Source organism: Telopea speciosissima, chromosome 10, assembly GCF_018873765.1.
Source record: "Telopea speciosissima isolate NSW1024214 ecotype Mountain lineage chromosome 10, Tspe_v1, whole genome shotgun sequence".
In the NCBI taxonomy this organism is placed as follows: Eukaryota; Viridiplantae; Streptophyta; class Magnoliopsida; order Proteales; family Proteaceae; genus Telopea; species Telopea speciosissima.
In genome coordinates, this window is record NC_057925.1 from 17991944 (window position 1) to 18018248 (window position 26305).

General features: G+C 43.8%; 1 long non-coding RNA gene and 1 other non-coding gene across 2 annotated transcripts; both read right to left on the reverse strand.

Moving 5' to 3' along the window:
- Positions 1-587: 587 nt before the first annotated feature.
- On the reverse strand, positions 588-26305 carry LOC122643148. Its single transcript, XR_006330173.1, has 3 exons — positions 26293-26305; positions 25220-25226; positions 588-1000 (listed from the first exon to the last, which is right to left on the reverse strand). It is a non-coding gene; the product is annotated as an uncharacterized LOC122643148 (long non-coding RNA).
- Positions 16941-17012, reverse strand: TRNAH-GUG. The gene has a single exon. It is a non-coding gene; the product is annotated as a tRNA-His (tRNA).

Genomic DNA, 26305 nt, shown 5'->3' on the forward strand with positions numbered 1-26305 from the left:
AAACTCCCCCCTACTTTTAAAACAATGTAACACTTTGGTCCAATCTGTTTGTCTAGGACGTTATGTTCAAACGGCTGGATTTTTTTGACCTTTATGTCCTTGATATGGTAGAATGACCAAATTACCCTCATTAACACTAACTCTGAAACTCATCTTCCAAACCCTTGTGGCAAAGTTCACAGAAAGCCTTTTAATGGCGTCGAAATTTGGGGATCCTGAGCTCTCCTGGCGTTTCGGGAGTTACCGACGAAGTTCACGGTGACCTCAACCTTCAGATACAAAATTCATCGCAGGGATTCTAAGCTCTCCCAGTGAAGAAGTCTGAATTCAAAACTCTTGCAGAGTTTATTATATCAAGAAGAAAACAACAAGAGAGCCTCTCTACAAGCCAAAGAAACAAATTTCATGACCAATGAGCAATTGAAGATTGCTTCGAAGAAGAACATGAAAAAACATATAAAATAACTTGGAAAACAATGAGATTGTTGACGGAAATTTACAAAATCCCCTTATTTTATCTCCTACAAATTTATAGATGATCGACCCATAATAATAAGCTTTGATTGAAGTATATAATAAGTTTAAACAACATCTCTCTCTTATCAAGATACTACAACTAGAAATCCATGAACCTATGTCAGGGAATAGAGATCTTCGAAACATTCTCAACTTGGTTCCAACAAGACGACGATGCCATCGCCGGCAACAACGAAGAGGAAGACGCATCCACCGCAACTTCGTTCGGCTTCTTGCGGGAAAGGAAAAAATTCTTGGACCCCAGTTCTTTTTCAGCTTCTCCTCCCGATTTAGAGCTATTCCAATCAATATAATTGTATCAGAATTCCTAATTCACCTACCCAAATCCCAATAGAAAAAAATAAAGAAAAAGAAAGAAAGAAAGAGAGAGATCCAATTTCAGATTTACTTTCTAAGCTAAACTGAGAATAATGGAGGTCGAAATCCGCACGGTCTGTCGTGGACAGCAAAGGCCTTCTCCCCCCTCTTTGATTCCCGCTTCTCTGTATCCCTTTCTGTCATCATCTCTGTCTTTCAAAGGTTTGGTTTATTGGATTTGGTTTTTTTTTTTTTTTTTGGATTTTGAAAGAGAAATAAAAAACAAACTTGGAAGAGGTTTTTTTGGAAGCTGGATGGTTCGGAATAGAGATTTAGTTGTTTTTTTCATTTGTTTTTTGAATTTTTTTGCAAAGCTTTTGTTAGGTTTTTCATCTTTTAATTGAAATCAGGGAACATGAAATCAGATTTAAGAGAAAATCTTGGCCTGTGGTTACAAGTTGTTCTTCTTCTTGACATTATAATCATCACCATCTCCAAACACATCATCATCCTTTTTCTCTGAATCCATATACCTATAATCCCCATCTTCAAACACATCGATCCTCTGAATCCATATCAAACCTAGAACCCTAGAACAGAGGAGGTTGTTCAATAGGGCTTAATCACCTCAACCCTACACAGGTTCAGCAGATTCAAGCTCAGATGCAGCTCCAACAACAAGTTCAACGGTGACAATGTGGTCTGTAGGATAATTCATCAGAAGGCAATGTGGATTTTTTGGGAACGAAAGATTGTAAGGTGGAGAGCGCACCATCGCCATCATTGACAGAGAGCGATGAGTCTGCAAGTAGGGTCTTCATCTGAATCTGATTTCAAGTTCTCTGATTTCAACGAGCCTCCATGGGATGAATCAGAGAAGTTCATATTGCAGAAGTACCCATCATGGGAGATCGACTGGGTTTGGAAGATGAGTTGTAGGGTTGAGTGTTAATGAGGGCAATTTGGTCATTCTACCATCAAGGGCATAATGGTCAAAAAAGTCAAACTGTTTGAACATAACGTCTTAAACTAACAGATTGGACCAAAGTGCTACACTATTTTGAAAATAAGGGAGTGTTTGCAATTAAAAAAATTGTAAGGAGGCATTTGAACAAATGGGCATTTTGAAGAGGCATTTGTATAAATCCAGTTTTTTTTTATTAGTCAAACTACGCTTTCTTTAAACCACCCATGTAATTTGAAAAGACCTTTTGCCCAACCCTCATCTTCCCTAATTGATTTAACCTGCAACTCATCTTCCCCAAACTTGCAAATCCACTCCAATCCATGCCATCAGGCATCGATCATCCCGATAAACGATCCTAGCACCTCCTTTGCCGATGATGCTCTCTTCTTTCAAGCATTCGATTATATCTTCGATTTTGAAACCAAGCTTCTGGAATGGAGTCAGTTTCCAAGCCTTTAATTTGTGGTACTCCCTCCGGTACAATTTGATCTTTACAATGATGATGGTGAGAAGTAACACACTTCCTAGTACTGATACAACGATGACGATTATCTTCGAAGATGACCTTCTCTGTTCTGAATCTGTCGGCCTCTGGATAGATAACCATTCCTCCCCCTTCCTTCCTCCTCCCTTTAGTTCGTTTTTGCCAACGATTCTGGTTCGGCATTGAGATCGAGAGTCCCAGAGACGACAAGGTTTTCCTCCACAGCTTCAACATCCTTCTTCTCCGCCCTTCCATTAATTTTGTTGTTTCCCTTATCACTCACAACCCCATATATATTGTTTACCATCATCTAAATCCTCCCATTGGAATGATGGATTCCATCCCTTCCCCGTCCCTCTCTTCACTTCTCCCGCTCCTCCATTTTTTTCCCGCGAAGAACTCCTCTACCTCCTCTTCTGTCGCCGTTGGTGTCGCTGTCGCCGTCTCTATTTCCCTTTGATCCGTTTTCAGATCTCCTTTATCTTCCTTCATTTCTCGTCCTCCGTCCGTCAACCTCACCGTTATGAGGCCGTTTCCTCTTCTCCATCTCCATCTGAACTTGATGAGAAAGAGAATTTATTTCTCTGGTTTCTGGGAAATCTGCTATGAACGATGGGATTGGGTCATAGAGATGGTTTCAGAATAGATTAAGCAGCGTTAACTCCTTCCTTCAGCTCAGAGAAACTCTCTGGTATTTCTCCCGTGAGCTCATTGTTATGTAGATCGAGGGACATGAGAGAAGTTTCAGAAATTGAAGATGGATTTTGGGAAAACGATTTGGAGAAGATGAGGGCATTTTAATAATTATGCCCAAGCAAGGGTATAACTGTACATTACATTCTTCAATTTCAGAACTGTTTGCATTTAACATCTGAAATTAACGACGTGGACTTAAATGGCTTTAAGTTGAAAAGTAGGGGATGTATTTAGAATTTTCAAGGGGTGCGTCTAGAATTGTCAAAATCTTAGGGGTGCATGGGAGATATTGAATACATTTTAGGGGTATGTGTATTTAAACCCTGAAACTATCCATGTGTCCAATCTTCCATTCTCCCTATTGTCACTCCTTCTCACTCTCTCTCCTTTTCTTCAAGACTCTTTCTTGATAAAGAATAGGGAGAGAGAGATGAAACCATCCATCTCTCTAATCTCCCTAGCAATCACTCCTCACTCTCTTGGGGTTTCTTTCTTGATAGAGAATAAGGAAAAAGAACTTAGTCTGGGAGTATGGCCTACACCAACACTCCCATGAATCTATCTCTCTTATCACCATATGAAAAGATACATCTGCCCCCTTGTTTTGATGAGGAGGGAGATAGACACATGAGAGTGCTACCGTAGGCCACACTCCCAAACGGAAAATTGTATCCCAAAAGAATATTGTAATATTCACTCGATTTGCATTCGACGGCTTTCTTGGTTAAAACCAAAATGAACATATAAAGACATTTTTTTAATCAAAACTGAACCAATTATTAGTGGTTCAGTTTTAAATGACCGATTTTGTTTCCATTTTATTGAATCCGGTTCATAGTTGACACCTCTTAGGCCTTAGCTACTACCATATTTGATATTAGGGACATGATCCATTGGTACTTGATGTACCACACTCATGTTGTGTCTATCATGAGTTTTGCTGTGAAATTTGGCATACAATTCTAGATTATGTTCTTCCTATTCAATAATTAGATTTGTTAAATCATCTTTCCATGTGACACATAAGTTTAGTCGATTCATATATTTCATACTAACCGATTTTTTGGAAAAAACTATTACCATAGCATAAATCGTAAGAATAAATCCTTTGGATCAACCCTATTTATTCTAGTGGTACAATCCCCATGATATTTGGTTGTTTGCCACTTTGAACTGTATACCTTTAAAGTATTCTTTATGAATTTTCTTTTTGGGGAGGGTTTCCTACAAGGACACTATAAGAAGGAATCCGCATGTTACACTAATGAGAGTTTGGAAAATGACATCATTTATGTTTGATTCATATGGGATCTACATGGTCAAAATAGATGTTGCAGTCAAAATCTGATCTGATGACGGGGATGTCCTGCAAAATGATAAAGGACACCGAAGAGATCCGAAGCGGACTCCGAGAGGGGACTCTCCAATGCCTAAGTCAGATCCGAGCAACATATAATCATTTATAGCGGTAGTACGGAAAGAGCAATTGTGAATCATCTGGATATTGTCCAACCCCTTCCCATAAGCTTTGTCTTCATATTTATTGGAGGAGAGGCTATGGATCGAGGAGTTCCTTTCCTTATAATGGGTCGTTCTCTTAATAACAGATCTGTGATGGGAGAGCTTTGAATCCTTTGACGATTGAGAGTTTGAGTAGTCTTTTGTCACGTTTTGATAGTCTACTAGAGGGGTGTTTTTATGTACATCAATAGAATAGAAAACATCTATATGAGCCCCACTGTTTTTTATGTGACACGGTGATAAACCCAAATTCGTACGGACCAATCAGAAGCCGCCACGCTTCCCGGGCCAACAAGGTGGGCCGGTTCAGAACCGATGGAAAACCAGGTAGGCGCAGACCAAGGACGAAGACCGGGCATTAGGCGCGAACCCCTCGGGTGTCGACCCCTCGGCTCGGATGCCCCCGGGAGCGGTCTACCTGGGCGCGGCCTCCATGGGTGCGGTCTCCATGGGCGTGGATGGCCTGTGGACGTAAACCCCAGACACGCGTGAACCCAAGCAGGGGTACAGACCACCCTCCACGGACCTGGACTAAGACTAGGTTACTACCACCGTCATCAATAAGACCTACACCATCACCAGGACTCTATACCATCACCTATCAACTACATAATCTAATACGGATACAAGCACCTCATCTCACAACCCATCTACGTTTATCTATCGGAGACATCATCTTTATCGAGATATTGTTTCCCCGTAGAGAGGCAACCAACCATGGAAGACCCCTGACACTCCGGGACTCTATCTATTACGAGGATTATTCGCCATCAACTGGGACTCTCCACACCGCCACACTCCACTATAAAAGCAGAGGTACTCTACCCCATCAATCATCTTAATTCATCTTGAATTCAATCATTCATCTGTTTGCTCAGAGAGATCTAACTTAGGCATCAGAGAGTCCTAGGCCGGAACCACACCGGTTCTCCTTTGTCACCCAAGTTCTTTTGCAGGTAACGACACTCGAAGGACCATCAGACGATATCTTGATGCTATAGATTGACGCCGTCTGTAGGAACGACGCTAGCCATCATACCTACTAGCTTGTTTTCCTAATTACTCAATGGCACCACGAGGCAAGAAGACCGCTCCCTCCACCAACAATGCTGTGAGGGAGGGGAATGGATCACCTCCTCTAGAGAGTTCGTGCCACAGAGCCACTGACCGTGTCTCTCAGGAGAGGGAGATCCCAGAGAACCAACAGGTTGAAGTAGTCAACCTCAACCCCGAAGCAGCCATAGAAGCCGCCTTGGAGCCAGTTTCTGATCCTAATGCACCAGCGACTGTGGGACAAATCAATGACTTGCAGCGACAGATCCTCCATGACCAACAACTCTTCTGCGACTACCTGAGGTAGCGCGCAACATCCCACCGTCGGAGGATAGATCTTGTCCCTCGACAGGAGTAGAGCCCTAGGAGGTCACCTCCCAGGGGTGATAGGTCAGAGAGGCACACCAGGCAACGGGGGGATCCCTCCCAGCATCCTAGAAGAACAGTGGACCTCCCTGTACGGTTGGACCGTGGGAGAACACCATCACACCGATCTATGGTACCTAGTCTGGAAGGCTCAATCAGGAGGTCGGTATTCCAAGGTTGACTAGGAGGGAGTCACACACCAGGGCAAAGCCAGACCTACCGAGAAGAAAGCCCCTCGTGTTCACATCAAGGTTCATCGCGACGTGACCCTTCACCATCCCACCAACATTCAAGACAGGAGGGGCCTTCAAGGAGAGGACGAGAACGAGGTCGTAGTGAACGACCAGCCAGACGTGAGGGACAGTCACAGGATGAGGAGCTAGACAAGAGACTCCAAGGTTTGGACGAGAAGCTGGAAGGACTGAAGAAGCAGACCAAGGGCGAGATACACTCGATCCCCGGACAGCATCCGTTCTCAGAAGAGATCATGTCAGCCTCACTCCCATCTAGGTTCAGGTTATTCCTTCGAACTCTATAGTGGAACCACAGACCCTAATGACCACATCAACTACTTCAACAGGATGATGACCCTATATGGTGGATCGGACGTGATCTCCTGCCAAGCATTCCCTGTATCCCTCAAGGGTGCAGCTACCTCATGGTTCTCTAGACTAGGACCAAGGTCGATAGGTTCATTCGTAGAATTATACAAGCAGTTCGTCACCTGCTTTCAGAGCAGTGTCAAGCAGAAGAAGACCATGGTCAATCTACTGAACATGATACAGAACCCTGGGGAGTCCCTCAGGGAGTATGTCAGCAGGTTCACTAAAGAGTCCCTGGAGGTCAGAGACTTAGACGATCAGACCCAACATGCAGCCTTGGCTGGGGGCATCAGAGACCTAGACTTGATCAAGGACCTGGCATGACATGAGACCAGGACCATGAAGGAGCTTCTGGAACGGTGTAATGAGTTCGCCAACATGGCCGAAGTACTGCAGGCTAGGAAGAAGGTAAATGAGGCCAAGCCACAGGATAACAAGAGGTCGGCACCGGATGACCGCAAAGAAAGCAAGAGGTCAAGGATCGAGCGTCGACAGGAGAAGGGTGACTGCCAGTTAGGAAGGATCGATCATCACCTAGAGAGAAGCGATCGGGCAAGCAGCCCCGAGTTTACACCCCTGAATACCACTAGGTCCCAGATCCTTATGTAAATCCAAGACCGTGACCTACTCCATTGGCCACGGCCCATGCTAGCAGGACCTGAGAAGCGCAACCCCACCAAGTACTATCTCTTCCACAAGGATAATGGACATGACACAAGAGATTGCTTCCAACTAAAGAGGGAGATAGAACAGCTTGTGAAGCCAGGGAGCTTGAACAAATATATAAAAGGAAGACGTGATGGCCGTTCGGGCCAAGGAGATAGAGGCCGTGACTGAGAAAGAGAAGAACTAAGAAGGGAAGAAAGGAGGGTGAATCGAGATAGGGAGAGAGACCGCACAGAAGAGAGGAGGGATGCACTAGAACCAAGCGGCACTAAGGGAGCCCCCATCCTCACCATACTTGGAGGACCGGGGCAAGAGTCTACTAGAAAGGCCAAAGCCCACGCTAGGTTCATAGGAGTAGCAGAGAAGCCAAGCAAAGTAGCAAAGACTGACATGGTCATCTCCTTCTCGGATGCAGACTTGGAAGGTGTGAGCTTTCCACATGAAGACGCCCTAGTAGTGCAGGTGGAGATAGCCAACCGACCAGTGCATAGGGTACTGATCGATACAGGGGAATCTGTTGATGTGCTCTCATTGGAAGCCTACCGCCAATTTGGGTTCGGGGACAACCAACTCAAGCCAGAGCTCACCTACCTCCACGGATTCTCGGGCACCACTGCCTCCATCAGAGGCACTATAGAGCTACCCACCAGCTTTGGAGAGCATCCTCGACAAGTGACCATCATGGTAAACTTCATGATCGTCAGGTCCATGGTGTCATTCAATGGCCTCTTAGGGTGACCATCTCTGATAGCCCTTAGAGGAGTCGTATCACCACTCCACTTAAAGATGAAGTTCCCCACTAACAACGGAGTAGGCGAGGTCCGAGGTGATCAGAAGAAAGCCAGAGAATGCTATGCCACCTTTGTCAAGAAGAACAATGGTAACACCCGTGGAATGACACTGTGCATGTAGAACCTGGTCAGCGACCAGAGAGATGAATTGACAGAGAAAAGAGGAAGGCCGGTGGAGGACCTCATCCCATGGCTACTCAATAAGGATGAACCCTCTAAGGTATTACAGATTGGCTCGTTGTTGAACGATGAATAGAAAGAAGAACTGGGACACCTCCTCCAAGCCAACATGGATGTCTTCGCATGGTCGACCACTAACATGCCTGGCATACCCAGATTTATAGCAGAGCATAGGCTACATGTAGACCCAACCAGGAAGCCCGTCCAACAGAAGCGGTGGAATTTTTCCCTCGACCGACAAGCAGGTATCAAGGAAGAGGTTGAGAAGCTAAGCCGATCGGGGTTCATCAGAGAAGAGAAGTTCCCTACCTGGCTCGCAAATGTAGTCATGGTACTAAAACTCAATGGGAAGTGGAGGATGTGCGTCGATTACACTGGCTTGAACAAAGCATATCTGAAGGATGAGTACCCACTGCCCAGGATTGATCTGTTGATCGATGCTACTGCCGGCCATGAGATGCTGAGCTTCATGGACGCCTACTCTGGGTATAACCAGATCCTCATGCATGAGGATGATGAGTCCTACACCGCATTCTGGACGAACAAGAGAAAATTACTGCTACTGCGTCATGCCATTCGGATTGAAGAATGCAAGGACCACCTATCAGAGGATGATCAATAAGATGTTCTAGGAACAGATCGGACGCAACATGGAGGTGTACGTGGATGACATGCTTGTGAAAAGCATCTAAGCCAACCAACACTTGACCTACCTAGAGGAAGCATTCATAGTACTGAGAAAGAACCAGATGAGGCTAAACCCTGTAAAGTGCGCCTTCGGTGTAACATCAGGGAAGTTCCTGGGGTTCATGGTCTCAGTACGTGGAATAGAAGCCAATCCATCCAAGATCAAGGCCATCCAAGAGATGGCACCACCTCGGACGGTCAGGGAAGTGCAAAGGTTGAATGGAAGGGTCGCCGCCCTTTCAAGGTTCGTGTCACGATCGGAGACAAGTGCCTACCATTCTTCAAGACATTGAAGAACCTCTGAAGTCCAAAAGACTTTGCATGGACGGAGGAGTGCCAAAAGGCATTCGATGAACTGAAGGAGTATCTGGAGAATCCACCACTGCTTGGGCGACCAGAACCCAATGAAGAGCTGCAAATCTACCTGGCCGCCACCCCGGTCGCGGTAAGCACAGTACTGTTGAGGGAAGAGGGTAGAATACAAAGACCAATCTACTATGTCAGTCATGTCCTGATTGATGCAGAGACCAAGTACACAAGGATCGAGAAGGTAGCCTATGCGCTGGTGATTGCGGCTAGGAAGCTACAACCCTGCTTCCAAGCCCATACTGTCATAGTACTCACCGACCTACCACTGAAGAAGGTACTCCACAAGTCAGACGTCTCCGGACGGTTGATAGCTTGGGCGGTAGAGTTGAGTGTGCATGACATCAGGTTCCAACCACGGACGGCCATCAAAGGCCAAGCTTTGGCAGACTTCGTCGTCGAATGCACCCTATCTGAGATCAAGCCAGAATCAGAAGAACCAGAAGAGCATGATCAAGGATCGTGCGAGATGTTCATGGATGGTTCGAGTAAAGCAGCAGGAAGTGGGGCTGGCTTCATACTCACCATCCCCGAAGGATTCCGAATCAAGTATGCTCTCCGATTCACCTTCCAAGCATCCAACAATGAAGTAGAGTACAAAGCACTACCAGCTGGACTCCGGGTAGCCAAGGCCATTCAAGTTACACACCTACCCATCCGGAGTAACTCCCAGCTTGTAGTGAACCAGGTGAATGGAGAGTATGAGGCGAAGGTCGAGCGAATGACGTCATACCTAGCATGTGCTCGAGCATTGATCGGAGAGTTCATGAAGTTCGAGATGGTTCGGGTTCCCAAGATAGAGAATGCCACTACTGACGCCCTATCCAAGCTAGCTAATGACGAGCTCCAAAACTTGGCCAGTGCAATCTACATTGAGATCTTACATGAGCCAACGTACCAGGAGAAACAGGTCAATGAGATTAAAGAGGGGCCTAGCTGGATGGACCCTATAATCAACTACCTACAGAATAATGTCTTACCAGAAGACAAGGTCGAGGCAAGGAAGATAAGGATGAGAGCTGCAAAGTACACAGTCCTGGACAGAGTACTATACAAGAGGGGGGTCACAACACCGCTACTCCAGTGCCTAGGACCCAAGGGAGCCAAGTATGCCCTAGCAGAGGTCCATGAGGGGATATGTAGAAGCCACATGGGAGGATGAGCTCAAGCCTACAAAGTCCTCTGCCAGGGGCTCTACTGGCCATGAATGCAGGAAGAAGCAATACAGTATGCCAAGACTTGCGAGCAATGTCAGTTGTTCGCCCCAGTACCCCACCTACCCGCCACCAAACTGACATCTATCCTCAACCCCATCCCCTTTGCCATGTGGGGGTGGACATCCTAGGCGATTTCACGGCGACATCCAGGAATCGCAAGTACTTGGTGGTCGCCATAGACTACTTCACCAAATGGGTCGAGGCTTAGCCACTGGCAAAAATCACAGAGAATGAAATGAAGAAGTTCGTCTGTGATGACATCATCTACAGGTTCGGGGTGCCAAAAATACTAGTCTCAGATAACGGGAAACAGTTCAACAACCCCAAGTTCAGAGCATTCTGTCAAAGCTACAATATTGACTATCGACTTGTCTCGGTAGCCTACCCATAGGCCAATGGTCAAGTGGAGGTGACAAATAGAACATTGTTAGAAGGGGTCAAGAAAAGGCTACAAGGAGCTAAAGGGAAGTGGGTTGAGGAACTACCAAGTGTTCTGTGGGCGTATAGAACCACAGTAAGGACACCCACAGGAGAAATCCCATTCCGCCTAGTATACGGCACTGAGGCACTAGTACCAGTAGAGGTCCTCGCCATGTCCCACAGAGTGATGTACTTCAATGAACGCACCTATGTAGACAGACTACGAGCGAACCTGGACTTCATAGATGAGGTCCGTGAGAAGGCACTTACCGCTTGAAAACTCCGGGGGGCAAGAAGATAGATCGCACCTGGAACTCAGAACACCTAAAGAAGTACTACCCAATAAGAAGAGTAGCAGTAATAGTAGCATAGTCGGCTATTAGCCACGGTACACAGTAAGTCACATTACAATTACAGTTTTCAAGGATAATTTAAAATTTTATATTGGGATACATTCGTCTACTCTACCCGTCGGTCGAACACTTCCAAAACACCATGGTCTATGGACCACCAAGGCGCAAGGCCACCCAGGTCCATGGACCACCAAGGCGTAAGGCCACCAAGGTCTCCAGACCACCAAGGCGCAAGGCCACCCAGGTCCACGGACCAGCGAGGCGTAATGCCACCAAGGTTCGCTGACCACCAAGGCGCCATGCCACCAAGGTCCGCTGACCACCAAAGCGCAATGCCACCAAGGTCTGTTGACCACCAAGGCGCAATGCCACCAAGGTCCACTGACTACCAAGGTGCAATGCCACCAAGGTCAGTTGACCACCAAGGCGCGATGCCACCAAGGTTCACTGACCATCGAGGCGCAATACCACCAAGGTCCATTGACCACCAAGGCGGAATGCCACCAAGGTCTTCGGACCACCAAGGCGCAATGCCACCAAGGTCTGTAGACCAATAAAGACCGAGAACTATCAAGGCGCAAGGCCATCAATGTTGAACGACTACCAAAGCCAGTCGGCCATATACGAGTGACGAAGAACAATACACAAAGGAGCGTGGATCCAACCACAAAAATCCAGAAAGAAGGCTATAGGAGAAGGAAACCTCATAAAGATAGACCTCATCTGCTCGGTGGGAGAAGGCATGATCGACTCCCCAGGGGCGCGAAGGATAATCTCAGAAGGTATGTGGTACAATCGACAAAAAGACACCAAGTCTGATGCGGTCAAGATGCTCGAGAACCGTCCCATCCTACTATTGGGATCCTTGATTGGGGTGCCACGCCCAACATCATCTCTAGGAAGATTATCAATGGGCCAGGACTATCAAAGACATCCTTCTGGTCACTAGAAGTAGGTCTGGGAGGAGGCAATGGGGGAGAGTGTCTACAGAAGAAGACGACCTTGAAGAGGGCCCATCCGTGGACCCAACTACAACAGTGGCGGAGTCAGATTCGCTAGACGTCATAGACAATGGCAAGGAAGGCTGCTTACTTGAGTAGTAGTCCCCTAACGTCAAGCCACCAACCCAGGAGAGTGGAAAGCGAGCTGCAACGACCAACAAGCAAACCCAGGAGGAAAGGTACAAAAAAAAAAAAAAAATAGGTCATGGCCAAGGGCCGTAGACGACAGGCCATGGACATGGGTAAGGCTCGAGGTTCAAGGTCGAGGTCTGAGGATGAGGTTTGAGGTTCGAGGTCCGAGGTCAAAGTTCACGAGGGGTCGAGATCAAGGTTTGAGTAAAGATGTGTCTATAGCCAAAGACCAATTCGACTCAATAAAAAAAAAAAAAAAAAAGCCACGGCCAAGGGCCATCGACGACAGTTCATGGGCATGGACAAGGTTCGAGGACTAAGGTCGAGGTTCGAGGTTCGAGGTCCAAAGTCGAAGTTTGCGAGGAGTCGAGGTCAAGGTTCAAGTAAAGATGTGTCTATGGCCGAAGACCAATTCGAGTCAATACAAAAAAAAAAAGAAGAGAGCAAATATTTTATATACCAGAGAAGACAAGCATGGACCAACAGAGATGGGCGTGGATGAGCCAAACGGGTGCGGACAAGCCAATGGGCACGGAGCTAATGGGCGCAGACGCGGGATGAGCGCAGAAGTCAGATGGGCGCGACGACTACCAATGGCCATGGATAAGAAACCACGACCAAAGGGCCATGGGTGCCATCAATGGGCATCGACTCTTAAGAGAGAGAAGAAAGAGAGTAAAATATATACATATATATATATATATATATATATATATATATATATATATATATGAAACACGCACCAGGTGTCGAACCACGGACGTCGATAGATGGATGTAGACCAACATAGGCACGATCAAGGGGCGCGGACCGAAGTGCAGGGGCACGGACCAGAGCACCAGGCAAGGACCAAAGCGTAGGGGTGCGGATCCTAAGGGCACGAAGCACAGAAGGCCGCGGACGACGGGTGCGGACCGAGAGAGATAGGAGCGGACCCTATGGGTGCGGACCCTAAGGGCACGAAGCATAGGACAGGCACGGATCGAGAGAGATGGGCGTGGATTGAGAGAGACGGGCACAGACTCAGGGCACGACGTGACCTCGGGACTCGGACTAGCGGAGCAAGGTGCGGCGCGGCGCAGCGACAAGCGAGGACCCTAGGCAAGGCCACAAATGGAGACTCGGGTGCGAGATCGAAGCTCGAGTGATGAACCTGAGACCGAGGCACCAAGCACAAACCCAGAAGACACGAGCACGGGCGTCACAGGTCCAAGACACAAGCACGGATGGGAGGCACAACAAGCGTAAGCACTAGGCTAATTAGCAAGCCAACCGAAGGGCCAAAGCCAATGATGGATGGTCACACTACTCTATGCCACCTAAAGACAAACACTTGGGGGGCACCTAAAAAGCAAATGCCAAATGCATACAAGGAAGAAGAATCCAAGAAAGAAAAGTGAAAATCAAAAAGCAAGAGAGAGAAGAACAACAAAGTGAAAGGATGAAAAGTGGAAAAGGAAGAGAGAGGTGAAAAAGATATATCCACAAAAAGAGAAGAAGAAAGGAAAGAAGACGAAAGGTGTAAGAGGAGAGGTTTGAACCCACAACGTCTCCTATTTCACCAAGTGATTCGCAAGCATACCCTCCAACAATCAAAAGTCGGCAACAAGCCCCTTGTGAGTGCAAAAGTGAAGTCTACTCTCTAGGACCTCCTGATCCAAGAGAGTGGGGGGCAAATGATAAACCCAAATTCGTATGGACCAATTAGAAGCCGCCATGCATCCCGGGCCAACAAGGTGGCCCAGCTTAGAACCGGTGGAGAACCAGGTAGGCGCGGACCAAGGATGAATACTAGGCGGTGGGCGCGAACCCCTCGGGACCGAACCCCTCGGGTGCCGACCCTTGGTCGCGAACCCCCTTGGGCACGGTCTACCTGGGCGCGGCCTCCACGAGTGCGGTCTCCATGGGCATGGACAGCCTGTGGACGTGAACCCTAGACACTCGTGAACCCAAGCGAGGGTACAGACCACCCCTCCATGGACCTGGACAAAGACTAGGTTACTACCACTGTCATCAATAAGACCTACACCATCTCCAAGACTCTGTACCATCACCTATCAACTACACAATCCAAGACGGATACAAGCAACTCATCTCACAACCCATCTACGTTTATCTATCGGAGACATCATCTTTATCGGGATACTGTTTCCTCGTAGAGAGGCAACCAACCATGGAAGACCCCTGACACTCCGGGACTCTATCTACTACGGAAATTATTCGCCATCAACTGGGACTCTCCACACTGCCACACTCCACTATAAAAGCAGAGGTACTCTACCCCATCAATCATCTTAACTCATCTTGAGTTCAATCATTCATCTGTTTGCTCAGAGAGATCTAACTTAGGCATCGGAGAGTCCTAGGCCGGAACCACACCGGTTCTCCTTTGTCACCCAGGTTCTTTTGCAGGTAACGGCACTCGAAGGACCATCGGAAGATTTCTTGGCGCAACACACGGGTATAAAGATATCTGTACAACGGCAGTGTAGCAATCTTTTTCCCTTTCTTTTCAATGCTTATAACCTTACCTTAACTCCTCCCAATCTAACCATCCATGATGAAGGCATGATTCAATCTAAAGACCTTGGGAAAAACAAATTAACCAAAGTCTTTACTTACGCAACCAAATCTAGCTATGAACAAAACATAGTGGTTCTACTCCGAGATACTTGCTTCAAAAGTTTGGAATCATTTCGATGCTATCCTTGATGTCCAAGATTGGAGATTTAGTTCAATCAGAATATTTTATTTTTTTGGTAAAAAGTTCAATCAGAATATAAGAGATTTGTTTGGTAACAATTTTTCCCCAAAATTTTTGGATAAATTGATGGTAATGCTTTATTATAGGTGAACATGTGGAATCTTTTTGAAGGAATATTACCCAGCAAATGAATTTTTTTTTCCATTAGAAATCGAATGGCATCAGGCATTTACTTCATTAGAATAAACGAACTTATCAGCTTCCATAAGGCATCTATTCCATCAGAATGAATGAGTTTCATTAACCATAATCTAAGAGTGATTAATTTGGAAAGTCTTCAATGGATAATCGGATGTAAATCCTAAGAACGAAGGTTTGGTGGTATGGCTAATATACATCTATGTTGAAGGTTTTTCAACATAATGGCATTAGGAATAGTCCCACATCGGAAACGTAAAGTTAATTCTTTGGGTACATTTAATAAAACACTATTAGTAATTTAAAATAATAAATACGGTGAATGCTATGGTGTATGTGCGAGGACTTACGTCTAAGCGTGCATGTGTGGTATGGGTAGTGGGGTGAAGAGGCGTTAGTGGTGCACGCACTTAACACATAGTACTTTTGGATCGCTTCAAGCGAGATTTGATCTGGACTGTTCCTTTTGATCCAGTGGTCCAATTTGAATATGGATAAGATCAATGTATACAGTTGATCAACAGTTATGACTGTTATATTTTTTGACGGTTTAGATCATACAGTTACGATCTAACGGACCAGATTCAAAGATGGAAGGATCCATCTGTTGGGAACAGATGCCAAGTGGCTTATTAATACCCAAGGGTATTTCAAATTTGAAGACATATTCAAAACGTTCTTCTCCTCCCTCATTCTCAAAGGTGATCTTGCAGAGAATCTGTTTTACTGCAGGAAACAGATTTCTCTGTTTTCTGTTTTCTCAAAAGGCTTTCAGGCATCGATCTTGGCTTCGTTTGTGCAATTCACAACCAAGATAATCAACAAGTTTGGGCTTCATTGTATCTTGGGAGACAATTTGTCTGCAACCTATTTGCATCTGGAAGTAGGGACGATTTTCGTCTTAAGGAAAATGACTCTGTAACGCGCCTTGGAGATTCAAGCCAAATTCTGTTCTAACTAGACTTCCACTCAATGATCGAGAATCTTAATTTGTACTAGCTATTTCGATGTATTAGGGTTTTTGACAGTGATATTTTTCATATTTGGGTATCTATTATGCAATGTTAAAGTGGAGGGACTTAAATATATTGTTTTATTACTCCAGGGTTTACATGTTATCACCAATTGTTGTTACACTTGTTGTTAATTAGTGTTATTTAGTGAATAAATAGAATTAATTACTACCCTATAGGTTCAAACCATTTGGATGACACATTTAGCCTGGGAGACTATGAGGTGGTACTTTACTTATTCGTCGCTAGGAAGAAGAGAGTCCACACTACAAAATTCTTAGCCAGTGATTTTAGGGTTTTTTGGATTCACAATGTTTATGACTATCTTTCTCTCTCCTCCCTCTTTAAGTGTGAGAGCTATCGTTTGTGAAACTTCAAGTTAAGAAAACATATCTGCTGTGTTGATCACCATAAAACCCTATTAAGTGTACTTGTTCAAACCTACATTGCAAGTCCATGGTGCAGGGATGTAAAATTTTTTGGGCATTCCCCATCGCGAACAATTGACACAATGACAACAGAGCCAGGTATTGCAATACACGCTTGAGAAAACAAATTTTATTTTATTTTTTATATATTCTAAATATGCAAATTTTATTTAAAAATTTTGGGTTTTGGGTGAACGACCCACGGCTTGCAGACCACCCAAGCCACCCATAGTTTATTTATTTATTTAAAAATCCCAATAATGTGGCTGCTGGGATTCGAGCCCAGGTCTCTACGGCCACAACGTAGAATTCTTACCACTAAACTACAGCCACCGGTTATTTATTTCTTATTGTTTAGGTAAAACCCCTAAGAAAAAAACTGTGTTCTTAGTAGAAGCCACCCATAGCTTCATGCCACCCATAGCTGCATCATACGCCTCTCTCTCTCTCTCTCTCTCAAAAAAAAGGCGCGCAGGCTGCCAACCCCAGCCCTTAGGTCAGCAGTAGCCATAGGCTGCCTGCCCGGCTGCAGCCTCCTCCCTATTGGATGCAGGCCCTTTAGGGTTTGTGTTACGTGCAAGATTTAGGAAAGTTCGTTTACTTTATTTAATTATTAATTAATGTTTTTAGATAAATAGATGTTGTGTAGTTATCTATTAATTTGTGAAGTTAATTGAGATAGTGTTAGTAGTGTTGTAACTACTTGTCCGTGAGGTGAAGAAGTTATAAGTGTTTGTAACTGTTTTAAATTCCATTAAATAGGTAGGATACGGAATGGAAAGTAGACTTTGCATGTCATTGATTCCTATGTTCTCTCAAAGGAAGTCCAACTTCCTCAATAAAGCTAAGGTGTCAAGGCTTCGTTTGTAAGGCCAACCCTATCATATTATCCTAAGTTATCTCTTTTTCTCCTATTTTATCTCTTCTCCCTTTTTCTTTCCTATGCTCTCATCTCTCCTGCCAAGCATGTAAGAACTTGCCAAAAACAAAAAATTCTCAAAAACCTAGATTCGAGGAAGAAGTGGTCAAGGGTAAGGGTGGCAAAATGAACTTGAAACCATTAATCAAAATCGAACCAAGTCGTTTACACTAAAATCGTGAAATTGTTTAATAAATGGTCGATTTTGGTTTTAAAATTGAGATCGTTTAGTTAGACGGTTTTAACCCAGTCGAGCTGTTTAAACCGATGGTAAACCATTTAGAAAACCATTTAAACCAAAGCAAACTTTAGCAATATGTAATGGCAATAATTAAGCATTAATGATAACAATAAATAATTAATAAATATATAATGGTACAAATAAATAATTATTTACAGAAAGCACATAAGAATTCAATTCATTCCATTTCAATAATAATAATAAAAAAAGATAAGTAACCGTTTAAAGAAAAATAGTTAAAAACCTTATAAAACTGTTTATAAATTGTTTTGATTTCAATATGTTAAATAGTTTATTAAACGATTTTGTTTTGGTTTTATTGAAAAAATTTGCACCGAACCGTTTAACACCCTTAGGGATAAGATTGATTATAATAACCCAGTTTCAGGTCTATCAACCACATGACTTTTTGATAAAAAAAAAAATAGGGGGGAGGGGGCGTTTGAGCCCCTTATCTGTTTTTAAAGACCTTTAATCATTTAAGATCAGTGTGTTGTACACAAAGATTGGAAAGAACACAATTCCACAATCCAAGGATCATTGTTGTAAATGTCACCGACAGTGCCCTCCTTGTTAGGGAGTCAACAAAGCTGTTTTGCTCCCTTAGAACATAAGAAAAACTACAAAAAACAAAGAGAGATAAAAGATAAATAATATCATCTAACACCGGCTTGACCACAAGAGGAGGAGAAGCATCACTAAGCTACAGGAAATATATGATGCCTTTGTGAATAGATTCAACCAAGATACGATCAAAAACCTCAGATATTCCTTCCAATAATGCAGTTCTAATCCCCAAAGCTTCTCCTACCCTACCATGATAACATTGAAGATAGCCGGAGCAGAAACAAGAAGAAGAGCATGGCCTAAGTGATTTCGGAAGACAAAATCCAGACCTCCTTTAGAATCTTTTAACTGAGCATTGATTTCATTATTAATTTTAGGGGGCGGTTTTCATGCACGGTCGTGTATAAGATGAATCTTTTACATTGGATTTTAGTAACCGTCAGATTGAATTGTTTTAATCTGAACTATCCAAGAATAAAGTAATGATATATACTTCTCCTATACGGTTATTCTTTCAAATACGTTTGTATATATCAACAATAAATAAAAAAAGGGAATTAGAACGATTAGAGAAAAATAAGGGACAGTTGTTTCGTTCTCTACAACTCTTTTTTTTTCAAGTACTTTATTTTTGGCCTGCAACTCCTTTTCGTTCTCTGCAACTCTTCTTGCAACACCGGTTTCTTTCATCTCCATCTCAACTCTCAATCGACCACACGAAAGGTACTTGTAGCTCCACGATGCAATCGATCAATGAACTTTGGAAGCAGGGGATAGGGATTTATTACAAGCCAGGGAATCAAAATGGGGAAAGGATTATTACAAACTGATTTGAACAAAAAAAAACCAAACAAAAATGGAAATTGAGAATTCAAAGCAGAACCGCTTAAACAACAGCAAACTTCACGAACTGCTCCATTGCCTTCTTCACAAATGTTGCAGATACCTCCCAAATGGAATGACAAGAACCGGAAATGGAAGTGGACAAGTGGGGGTATTTTGGATTCCAAAGACAAGAAATCAAATACAGAAATGGAAGAGAAAGTGGCTCGGTGGATTTGGGTTGGGATTTTAGAAGATAGGAAAGATGAAAGAAGATTAGAAAATGAATGGGGAAATGGATCGGTGATTGATGTTGGTGGGGTAAAACAAAAATGGTAGAAGTGGGATTAATGGATGGTTTTGGTGATAGACTAATGGAAGGTGGGTTTCAGTTGAATGGAAGAAGAACGAGAAGAGATTCGTGGGGTTTAGTTCAAAAGGAAAAATAAGAGAGGATGAAAAGGAGGCAGTAGCACTGGTCATGGTCAGCGTCAGCGGCAGCGGCAACAAGCTTGGTTCTTCCCCGGCTCAGAAAGGGCCTGCGATGAACTGTCTCAGACCAGACTCTCTCTCGGTTTTTTCATTTCTCTCTCTCTCTTTTCCTTTCTCTTTTTTGTTTTCTCTCTCACTCTATTCCTTTTTTCTCTCTTTTCCTTTCTCTTCTTGTTTTTTCTCTCACTCTGTTTTTTTTTTCTCTTCTTGTATCCGATTTTCCCTTTTTTTTTTTTTTTTTTTTGTGAATCCTCTCCACTCAATCCCTCTTTTCTCTCTCACCTCCACAATGACGGCCACCCCTCTTTTAAGATCAATAGGCAGTGGAAAATGGGAGGGGTTGGGGGGAGAGGCAAACCTCTCTGTGATTTATCCTTTCCCATTGATTCTCCCTCTTCCTGCCACAGGTTTCCTTGCTTCAATGCAATCAACAGGGTCAGCATCGGCGACGAAAGCTATTCCCAAAGAGCACCAAACATCAGAAACAACAGCGACGGACATGGGGTTCGTCAACGTGGTGGGCATCGTAAAACCCTGCTGGTTCTTCTTCGTGTATGGGTTCCACTGCTTCAACCTTCCTCACCTTCTTAGCTTGCATCTTCCGCGTATTTGAAAAAAGGAGTTGCAGAAGAAACAAATGGAAGTTGTTTGAAGAGAACATATTTGAAAAAATATTTGCAAAAAACGAAACAAAGGAAGAAGGAAGTTGTTTCGATTTTTTTTTTTAATTATTGTATTTTTTAATTATTATTGATAAATACAAAAATCTTTTACAAGTATTTGAAAAGGTATTGAAAGATAACCGTAACCATATAGGAGTTATCTACAATTACTTTAATTTTAGACGATTCAGATTAAAACATTTTAATCTGTCGATTACTAAAAACCAGTTTAAAAATTCCTCTTATACACGACCGTGTATGAAACTTTTAGCCTTAATCTCATGTGGGCTTTTTTTTTTTGTTTTGGTAAGAATCCCATGTGGGCTTGACCACCCCGTTTAACTTTATAAAATTCAAACCTGTTTTATTTTTAAAGCTCTTATGAGCCTAAACCATGGCCCGAGCCCTAGACTGTTTATAAGGGGGTTGCCATATATCAACCGGGGCTTGTTTATGCATATAGGGGATTATGGGGTTAACCGTGTGGGACCGAAGGGGTCCACTCCAAACCTGAATTGGGAGGTGCTTAATGAACCTCTAATATTTAATAGTGCTATGGGGTTGGGCCTCTAATAATAAATAATTTCATAATTTAAAACCATGTTTTGTTGCTAGTCCAACTGACGCATAGTTCGAGCCTAGACCTACCTGAAGCCTATCCCAATCAACCAATACTTGGTCCAATGAATTCACTTAAACCCAAGTTTAGTTTTAAGTGATCCACTAGTGGAAAATTATCGCTCCAAGTACTATAGGTGGTGCTGTGCGCATCGTGCGGTGCAGCACCGCCCATGTGTGCACAATGGATCCCATCATACACACATGGGTGATGGTGGTGCTGTGCGCATCGTGCGGTGCAGCACCGCCCATGTGTGCACAATGGACCCCATCATACACACATGGGTGATGCTGTGCCGCATGATGTGCACAACACCCCCAGTAGTACTGGAGGCGATAAAGGTCCCCCACTAGCCCACTAGGGACTGTTGGCTATGAGAATAGAATAAGAGCAAGAAACTGTTTAGCTTTTAAGTTGTTCATATGATACTGTTTGGTGACTATGTTGTAGTTTGTTGGTAAAGCTCTGTTTGGCATTTAAGTTACGTACAAGAGTTAGTTTGGCTACAAGATCGAGTCCTAGTAATAGCCTGTTTGGCTACTAATGTTACTGGTAAAGGGGCTGTTTGGAAGATGTAATAGTGTTTGGCTGCATTATTATAGAATTATTATGACCCCAATTTCATATTTCTAAGTGTTAGAAATAAAAAATTTAAATATGTGAAACTCCAAAAGCAGGTTTTATAAAGTTGAATTGTGATGCCTCTATGCAACTTGATGGCTCTATTGGGGGTATTGGTTTCATTCTTAGAGATAGTTTTGGAGCACAACTTGCGGCTGTTTCAGAAAAGATGTTTTTCACATCTGTCGTGGTGGGTGAAGCTTTGGCAATACGGGCGGGCTTACTCTATGCTCAATCTTTGGGGTTGGATCAAATTCAGGTGGAATCTGATAATTCAGAGGTTATAGCATCTCTCAACAGGGCAAGCAGGGATTATACTCGTCTTCATATTGCTCCCATTATCGATGACATTGTTCGGATAGCAGCATCTTTTCGTGTCTGTTCTTTCTCTTGTATTTCCAGGACTAGCAATGGTATTGCTGATAGCCTGGCCAGGAAGGCCCTATCGATTTCGTGTAAGACAGAATGACCAAATTCCACTCCTTGGCTCCATGAGCTTTGTGTTCAGGATGCTTTAGGTTGCTCACGAGTTCATTCTCCATAAATCATTTTATTACCAAAAAAATATGAAAATTAAATGCTAATTCATAGGCTTATTATTAATTAATTTTTAAATTGTATATAATTAAAAAAGGGTGGGCCTCGGTGCAATGCTAAGGTTACTCCATTGTGGCCTAGTGGTCGCAAGTTTGAGTTGGGAAATAGCCTCTCCGCAAAGCGCGGGGGTAAGGATGCGTAGATATGACCCTCCCCATACCCAACAATAGTGGGAACCTTGTGCATTGGGTACTGTGGGTACCGGGACCTCTGAAGCGGGTGCTTCTCCGCCTTTCGGGTCCCTTGGCTACAGTGGTTGAACTATTGTTGGGGTCCATTGTTAAAATGGGGGTTTGGGATCATGCTATATATTAAAATAAAAGGAGTCGTCACTTAGGATTAGGGCCTATGATCCAATAGTGGTAGCTTCATCCCCAGGATGAGTAGAAAGGGCTACACGATTCCATACGATTCCATATAGTTAATCTTCACTATACTCGTGTGTAGATCAATCATCCCGTGAATCTTCAGTTTCCATTGTACTCATGTACAGATTGATCCATCATTTGATCCTCATCGTACTCGTGTACAAGATTGATCCATTATCTGATCCTCCTTGTACTCATGTACAAATTAATCATTAAACTTTTTGATCCTCTCTATACTTGCGTGTAGTTTGATCACCCAATGAATCTTTCGGTCTCTATTGTACTCATGTACAGATTGACCCATCATCTTGATCCTCTTTGTACTCGTATACAAGATTGATCCATTATTTGATTTTCCTTGTACTCGTGTACAAGTTAATCATTGAACTTTCTGATCCTCTCTATACTCATGTGTAGTTCGATCACCCAATGAATCTTTCGGTCTCTATTGTACTCATGTACAGATTGACCCATCATCTTAATCCTCTTTGTACTCGTGTACAAGATTGATCCATTATTTGATTTTCCTTGTACTCGTGTACAAGTTAGTCATTAACATTTCTGATCTTCACTATACTCGCGGGCAGTTCGATCATCCCATGAATCTTCGATCTCCATTGTACTCATGTACGGATTGACCCATCATCCTGATCCTCTTTGTACTCATGTACAAGATTGATCCATTATCTGATTTTTTCTTGTACTCGTGTGTAGGTTAATTAGTAACATTTTTTATCTTCCCTACACTAGTGTGTAGTTTAATCACTCCCATGCATCTAATCTGATTTTCATTCCACTATAGGACAATCATTTATCCATATCCCTAGGAAAGTGCATTTGTTTTGATTTTTATTCCACTATAGGACAATCATTAATCCATATCCCCAGGGAAGTGCATCTAATATGGTTTTCATCCCACCATAGGAAGTGCATCTAATATGATCCCTAATGGAGTTACCAAAACCTGATTTTTGGTCAAGCGGTGCCTTATCACCCTCAAAACTTTATCCCCAGTGAAATCCTCAAACTTGACCCTCGGTCGACCGGTGCCTTATCACCCTCAAACTTGAACCTCGGTCTAGCGGTGCCTTATTACCCTCAAACTTGATCCTCGGTCGAGCGGTGCCTTATCACCCTCAAACTTGATCCTCGGTTGAGCGGTGTCTTATCACCCTCAAACTTGATCCTTGGTGGAGCGGTGCCTTATCACCCTCAAAGCTTAATTTTTGGTCGAAGGGTGCCCTATCACTCTTATAATTTAATTCTTGGTCGAGTGGTGCCTTATCACCCTCAAACATGGTTGAGCAATGCTCACATAATAAAGATTTGGTTCTTTCCGAGACTTTCTTTCGGGGTTTATCGAAAGATTTCTTCATGATTAACCATTTATTTTTAGCAACTTTGTCGCCTTTGAGCAAAGCGTCAGCAGTACATGCTCTTGGTGACAAAATAAGTTGGTCTTTTGGCTTTACCCTTCGGCTGTTAGCACAAGCCTCGGTCAAAGAGGGGCAAACTATAGACGCCGAATTTTGTCACCCCCCGGCGATGATGACAACAGGACACAGACAGACATCGGTGTCTCTCTCAAGAAGGACTCTTGTCCCTACATCTGAACCAAGTCACCCTAACATCCCTAAAATGACTTATCAGACCCTTTTACTAAACGCTGAAGGAGGTACTACTCACCCTCCCCTACCACGGTGGTCCCGCTAGCCGGTTAGCGGGTCGTGGGGGTCTAGGGGGGCAGGGAGATAAAAACCCAAAAAATAAGGAAAAGTGGTACTGCGCCCCCACGGCGCCGTGGGCTCCTTCCCATGGCACCGTGGGGACGTGTACTTGATTTCTACGGCGCCATGAAGGGGTGTGACATCAGCCTGCTAACGTCACCCACGGTGCCATGGAAAAATCCCCCACGGCGCCGTGGAGGGCTTATCCGGCCAAGGGTGAGGGTCCCCCTCCCTCATTTCTCAAGATTTTCTTGGGTAAGGAGACCCTCTAGGGCTTATTTTGCCATCTTTTCACCCTCTTTCGTCCCATCTTTTCCTCATGAGTATGTGAGTGAGTGGAGTTCTTCGACCTGGGTAGATCCTTCGATTACCCATCCAAACATAGAGTGATTCTACTCTTAGGTATTGTTATCCCCTCAGTGTACGGATAACGAAAAACCCCCTTCACAGCCGTTATTCAATCTGTATACAGATAACGAGAATCTCTTATATAGTCGTTAATCTGCCCGAAGTCTGAGTGATAAAACTCATCTCGTATAGCGTCATTCTATCCGACAAGAGAGAGACAAGCCGATCGTCCGTCTCCACCTGAGCCGTGGGACATCATATATTTTGCCCTCGATGCGCTTTCATTTATTTCTTGCATTTCTAGATAAGTATCTGTCTCTTTCCCTTTCATTATTTTTGGCATAATGTAGACAATTAAAGCAACTCGTTTAGTGTATACAATAAATGATTTTTTCTTTCTTTGTCAAGATTAGTGCATCATAACTTAGCCTTACATGTTAGTATAGGATATATTATCAAGGGAGAATATTCGAAAACCAGCATCTAGTAGAAAGATCGGTTTATTCAGGCGAGGTGGGTGCGTAACACCTTCCCACCCTCGTAACCTGACTACTTACCCTGAATCTCTGACCAGACCATATGGATTCACGTAGCCTTTTTCGCTAACCCCGGATGGGGCTACACCCATTGGATCCTAGGCCCTAATCCTAGGTGGCAACTCCATTTCTTTATAAAGCATGATCCTAATCCCCATGATGATATATCGGAATGATACGCTATTATTCATCGAAGTCAATCCTTGTCGCTAAGAGGCTGAGGAACCCTCGTCCTGAGGACCACGCTACTTACACCCGTGTTTCATGAACGCACGAAGCATATCAAGATTGACTGCCATATCGTTCGCGACAAACTCCAATAGGGTTTCATAAGACTAGCCAAGATTCCAAGCTCCGACCAAATTGCAGATCTCTTTACCAAATCCCTTGGTAGGGAACTGTTCAAAGGTCTCGCTTCCAAGTTGGGCGTTTATGACCTACACGCTCGAACTTGAGGGGGAGTATTACCATATGAGTTTTCATACTAATCTAGTGACTAGGATAATTGATTCTATACTAATCTAGTGACTAGGATAATTGAGATAATTGATTCTCTCTTATCTATAACTTGATCTTAGGAATTATTTTGGGTGATTGACCCATGTAATCTCTTGTATATATTGACATCTCCATATCAATGGAAAGTAACCTATTCCATTCAAACCTCATATCTTTAGTGTCTTTATGCCATACGATTCTAACAAGTAGAGACCACCTTTCCTTTGATTTCCCACTTACCAAGCAAGTTTGGGAAGGGGGATATGATTACCCTATAGTTACCTTCTAGAGGTCTTAGGAGTAATGCCATGTTGGAGGCTCTGTGGGTAGGGAAAACATTCAATGGGGACTATATTGATTGCTTTGTCAAGCTGACATTTTGTGGCACTATTACCCACATTTGGAAGGAGAGGAGCTCTCTCATTTGTTAGAATCGCAAGTATGATTTGACGGAAGCGAATTCGAATTGTTGCAACCAATGGGAGAAACCATTCAAATCTCATATCGAAACTTAGGGTTTTGATCATTACCTAAAACATCACAAGTGCAAAGCTTCCACACGATCTTAGCCTTTGCGCAATGAGTCCCACGCACACGTACAACTTTACG